Here is a 6,416-nt window from a genome sequence, read left to right as displayed (position 1 = left end):
CCAGGCAGAGCCCTCAGCCATGCCCACAGCACCAGGAGCAATGAAAACACAGCCACTTGCAGCCCTGAGTGCCTTGGTACCTCTCCCAGGGTGCCCTTTGCAGGGTTAATGCAGCAGTTACAGCAGAACCCTGCACGGATGGAAATGGAGGGGTTCAGTCACACAAGTGAGAACTGGGGAAGAAGTGGTGTCACAGTGCAACCCTGGATGTAAAGTCGGCTGGGAGGAAATCCATTCATCACCATATCTGGTACCACAGAAATGCTTTTTTCTCTCCTCAGTATTAACAAGATAGAATTGTACATTCCAGCTGTAAAGACCAGCATTTCTCTTTCTGTCCTCCCCCAAAACCTGTAGGTTTTATGTCATCAAACCAGTCCCAGGAAACCTCTTCCCAAAGCACATGCAAAGCCAAGTGGTGAGGAGCAGAGTGCCAGTGTGTCACACTCCAACATCCAGAATTATTTCCAATAGTCCTGGAGCTGCCCTCTGCTTCTCTAATAACTTTTTTCCTTCTATTTCTCCAGTTTTGGGTGGCTTATAATTATATCCACAAACCTGATCCCGACTCACGGCTGCTTTGCTGGTGCTGTGCTTTACTGAACATGAAAAGCCAAGGAATACCTTGCCTAGAAATGAGGAACAAACCACAGCAGCCCCTGCCTGGCTTCATTTCTCTCCAGCTGCAGCTTCTCCTAATTCCTTCCAATGTTACTATCAGGCCAGCTTCGGCGGTGGTGCAGAGAGGCACGGAGTGCCACGGACAGCACCTTTCATGTCACATCAGACAAATTAACCACCCACTTCAAAAGCTTTCCGTGAGTCTCCATTCCTCAGTGCCTATAAAATGCCACGACTCCAGGACTCGAATCTACAAACAGCGAGAGCTATTATTTATTTACCAAGTGTAAAAATCCCCCGTCTCCTCCTTCCAGACTAAGCCCGTAGCCTGAACTTCCAGAAATCAATTTACATTTTTAAATTCCTTTATGAGTCCTTGGTATTCGACAGCGTTCTCTTTGCTCACAGGGATCTGACAGGCTTTGTTCCAAGATATTTTCAATATTTAGAACATCGAAGAGATATTTAAAATATCAATTATCTTGTTTGGGTAAGTAGCCATTAAACATGCAGAGTAACTTGCTTGAGCTGCAAGTCTGCAGGCTAAAAGCGCCTCGCATTTTATATGACATTCTTCATCCGTGCTTTTCAAATCATTTTACAAGTACTAATGAATAAAGTTTATTAACAATCCAGCGAAGGAGACAAGAACTGTTATCCTCTTTCCATGGCATGGAAATTGGGAAATATTTGTGTGTAATCTCGTTTGCGCTAGCTAGATGCCAAATGAACTCAAGTTCCTTCGCACCTTTCCAGCACTATAAAAATTCATTAAAATCATTCAATACATGCTTTAAACTCTGCCACAAGGAGACCCTCCTTAAATGAGAATCAGATCCAACATCAGGTTCTGGCATTGCTGTGACAGCCAGTCTGCAGTCCTGTTAATGACATGAGCATTGACCTCAGGCCCAGATTCCATCATATTTGGGAACAACAGAAAAATTTTGACTTAAAAACCTTTGTTGTAATTTTTTTATCCAGTGATTTTTCAAACTTTCATTCCATGGATTTTGGGTGCACTCTAACAGGGTTTTTTTATTCTCCTAATCTGATCTAAGTAATCAAGGGGTTGCAGCATTGCAAAATTTTTAAGACCAAAAAATCCCCCAACCCTCTAAGGACCATTGTTACCATCTTAAACTGAAATGCTGCAGTCCAGCATCTGCAAACATCTGCATGTGATCAAGGTGATACCGAATCTGTGACACAGTGTGAGGGGAGGGGACCTGCCCTTCCTCCCTGTGGGGTATGAATTTACCCTGCCCCAGGTAATTTCTTACCCAAACCCCAAACTGGCAGATTGAGTCAGAGTTTGAAGTGATTATCCAACTTCAGAGTGTTCATCATAGTGATGTCTTTTCTTGCTCAGAAGCACACGTATTTCTGCTGCTAATTGTAGCCCCAATTATTCTCTCTCATCCCATAGGGGAATAAACCAGCAAAGCAGTTGACCTACTAGTACATACACCCGAGAGGACCTTTCCCACGCAGGGTCTCCTCTAGTTTGGGATTTGGAGGGGACACTCAGGTCCCCACAGATGTTAACTGCTCCCCAGGGGTCTCTCCTTGCAGCACTCCAGCCCAGGGAGTTACATTCCTCACGTCAGGAGGTGCAGGATTTGTCCCACGTGAAGGACAACTGTCACTTTATTAAATAGTGACATCAGTGATTGTCTGCTTGGCAATAGCTGTGCCTCAGTTCACAGCTCTGCACTCAGAAACCAGAGCATCTCCTGATCGGGGAGACCACTTTTTATAACCTCATCCCACACAGTTTTGCAGGCAGCAGTACATCCCAGTGAGACTATTAGACAAATAGGGCCTTAAAATCTTATCTCAGATCTTGCTCAAACACGAGATTTTACAATCATAAATGCTAAAAATACCGCTCATGTAAGAACGATAATTGCAAGCAGGATTCAGGCTTGCCTGAAATTGCTGCAGTCCAGGCAATTCATAGTTAATACATAACTCTCTTGACAAACAGCTCAGATGACAACATACCTATAATTATAGTTATATCTGATCACGTCGCCTGGGGAAAAAGGAAGGTGATACTGCAAACGCAGAGGGGCTGCATCCTACTCTCTATCTCCCAGCCAGTGCTCCAGACTCCCTTGGACATCTCCAGGAACTACTGTTGGCTAGTCAGTCCTGGGGAGGGATCTGTTGGGGATGCTGTGCACTCACCTGTGCCTCCCTGATTTTGGGAGCTGTGTGGTACCCACTTAGCAAGATGCTGGCAAATTAGAGCAGCCTAAAAACGCAGGCAGGTAATAGAAGCAGGGTAGGCTTGAGCTTGCGTCTTCTGTCCCTGGGAGGTTTGCAGGGCTGGCAGATGGAAAGCCAAGCACTGACACCATCGTCACTGCTGGCATGGTGTCACTTGTGTGCCAGCTCCCCAGGGTGGGGACCGGCTCCCGTGCAAGGGACAGCAAGGCCAGCGCGTGACAAGGGGGATGGAGAGAGGCCACAGGGCTGGGGAGACAGAGGGGTTTGTGTCCTCCATCCTCAGAGCTCATCCTGCCAAGAGCCACCTTCCTGAGGAGCTGCCACATCAGCATCAGCCTGGGCCACCTCTTGGCTTGCCAACAGAGGTAATGTCCTTTGTACCCAGACTTCAGTTTGGCAAACTCTTTGCACCTTATGTGCATCCTAAATATGAGAAAACCTCGACACAACTGACCCACCTGGGTGGGTTTCTGCCTTTCCCTTTTTGTTCTCCAGGATGAGCGCTTATCCCCAGCAAACCAAACCCCATTGCATGCCCACTTTTTCCAGAATGACCACTGTCTCTAGCACAGAGTGAGCACTGGTACCCTCTATTTGCACTGCTAGCAGAGAGACAAGGCTGTCCTTCTCCTTGAATTTGCTCTAAATACTCACTATATTCCCAGGACTAATATTTCCAGGATGAATATTCTTATATGATTTTGCAGCCTTCTTTTTTTTGGCTGAGACAGCAATGTTCCCTAATGTGTAAATTTTCCTGTTTTCCCTATGCATAAAGCTTAAACTCTATCAATAACTAATTGTTTCATGTGTCTCAGACAAAGTGTAATCAACAGAGAGAATGGTGGGGAAGTGTGAAATGACAGAGTGACATTCTATGCTTAAATAAGCAAACTACACCCAAATCAAACAATGGCTCGAAAATGTTTCCATAATAAGGGTGCATAAATTACCTCCATTACTTGGAAAGCTCTTACTTGCATCTTACCAGCCACATTTGTAGTATTCACAAGAGCTGATACACTGCGATCATGATAGACATGCCTCTGTTACAGTAATTATAAAATGCTTTGTGAAAATATCATTGTGTCTACAGGAGCTACTGAAGTTGTACTGTCTCCTTGGTGTTTGTTTATTGCCTCTGTGAATTTAAAAAATATCATTAAAAAGAGCAAGATGAAATACATTTGAAAGGAGATAGACCACTTTTTGATATTTATTCTCTATGAGGGAAAAGAAGAAAATGTATCTCAGATTGTGCCAATATGTGATATTCACCATCTGGATAATGTAAAGGGGGTGTGATTCCTTGAAAAAAGATGGGCAATAATTCCAGATTGGATGGAAACACTTTAAGAAGATTCACTGATGGTTTCTTGTGTAAGATCTCAACCACAGGTGCATATGTCCATATATACAAGAAGGATCTGGGAGAAAGGAGACTTTGTGTGAGAGAGCCAAAGCCACCCAGGGCTGGGTGCTGCAGGTGGTGCAACCCCTCTGGACCCCGTGGAGGCAGGAAAATCACTCCTCTCTCTTGCTCTCATCTCACAGTTTGAAAAGGGATTGCTACTCAGTGCTTTGTTTTATTTTTGGAATCCTTCAACTTGAAAAATAGCAACTTTTATTTTTTCCTTTAAAGGAAAATCCCATACAGTTTAACCAAAAGCAGAGCCTTTACAATTATTTATTCAGTCTATACATCTCATCATTTTATATATTTTTTTCCCCCCTCAAATATTTTGTTTTAGTTTTATACATCTAATGAGGTAAAGCTATAAGCAGTCAAAATTCTTTTAGGGTTGATGAAGCCCTGGGAAATAATTATAGTAATAAATGAAAGAGAAAATACAGTAATAAAAGAGATATGATTTGCTTTTAATTTTGTGGCTGCATGTATCATTACACCAAGGCAATATAAAATTTCTGACCTGAACATGATTTTTGTCCTTATTACAATTGCTGGATTAATGAAAAAGACCATGTTAACTTTATTTTAATAGTGTAGAGTCTTAGAGTATAAATATTTTCAAAATTAAAATCAGTCAACATAAGTAAAAACCTTGGACAAATCTGAAATGCCTTACAGGATTGTTCTGAATTTATTTTAACACAGAGTGTAGGAGGAAAATGTACTTGTACACTGCTGCTTTTATTATAAAAATGTATGTGGAGGAAGTTTGGAGAGAAATTGTCCACAAGCAATGAAGTGCAAAGTGTGAAACATTAAATATACTCTTATTAAAAAAAAAAAATTGCCCAGTTTTTACAAGCCAAGAGGGTATGAATGCATGAACAGCATCAGCTGTATTTCAAATTAACCATAGCAAGCCCTTCCACGTACCTGGAAAACCTGATCTGAACGCTAAGATTTTGTATGTTAATTTATACTGCAGAGTTCTTAACATCTGACATTGGCTGTAACATTACAAGTTGTGCTATGACTTTATTAAGGGATGATTTCCAAAGCCCTAAAGAATACTTATTATGTTGTAATATATATTTCTGAAGAGGATTAGGTCTTCGATGCTAAAACCTAGACGTTTTAAAAGCGAGTTTACTGAAATGAAAAAGATTACATATGTTCCTTTGTGTTGCACCAGGTAAAGCTTTTCCACCTTCATTTCAACTTCGTTTCACAAACCTCAGTGGTATCACAACCGAGAAATGCATTTAAAATCCCTCAGAGTTTCATTACTGAAATGGGATATCCTAGAAAAGGACCTGGGGCTTGTGCTGAACCACAAACTGAATAGGTAGCGATGGGAAAAAAACTGGAAGAAATACAAAAAGCCCAGGATACATCCTTTCCTGCAATGTATTAATATCAGACTGAGCAGCAGCTGGATTTCAAGGGCTGTGTCTGAATCTGGATGCCAGCCTTTTAAGAGGATTGAAAAAGTTGAACTAAGAGCAAGAACAATGAAAAAGTTGAGAAAACTTGACCTGTGAGAAAAGACTGATGAAACTGGGTTTGTTTAATTTAGGAGTGAGAGGACGGGTAATGGTTTTCCAGGATGTAAAAGGTTGTTGCAGAGAAAAACACCATCAGTTGTTCTTCAGATCCACTGGGGGTAGAACGAGAAATAATCAGCTTAATTTGCAGAAAAAAAAAAAAAAAATGTAGGTTAGATATTAGCTGAAATGTCAAACTATAAAGAGAGTTAAGCACTGGGAGAGGTTACCTGGGAGTACTGTAACAAATCTGGCACTGGAGGCTTTTGAGGCTGGGTCAGAGGAGCAGTGGGGGATGCTCCAGGTGCTGGACCTGCCTTGGGCATGGGACACAGCAGGTGCAGGTCCCTCAGGGTGCACCCAGCACTCATGTTTGCCACCACGGAAACAGAACCATTCCACTTCACTGCAGAAATGCCTGGTCAGCTTGGGATTTTCAGACCAAGGGTATGTTGTAATTTTGTTTGAAATAGCCCATTTTTCTGTCTAAAACATCAGGAAAAACACTTTTCTTTTGGCATTCTCCCCTCAATTCATTGACTTTTCAGTTCTCAAATTTTAATATATATATTTATGTATAAATATATAAATCTATATTTTAAATA

Source organism: Cyanistes caeruleus, chromosome 1 (genome assembly GCF_971803275.1).
Source record: "Cyanistes caeruleus chromosome 1, bCyaCae1.hap1.1, whole genome shotgun sequence".
Classification (NCBI taxonomy): domain Eukaryota; kingdom Metazoa; phylum Chordata; class Aves; order Passeriformes; family Paridae; genus Cyanistes; species Cyanistes caeruleus.
The sequence above is the reverse complement of the archived record's forward strand: the minus strand, read 5'-3'. Positions refer to the sequence as shown.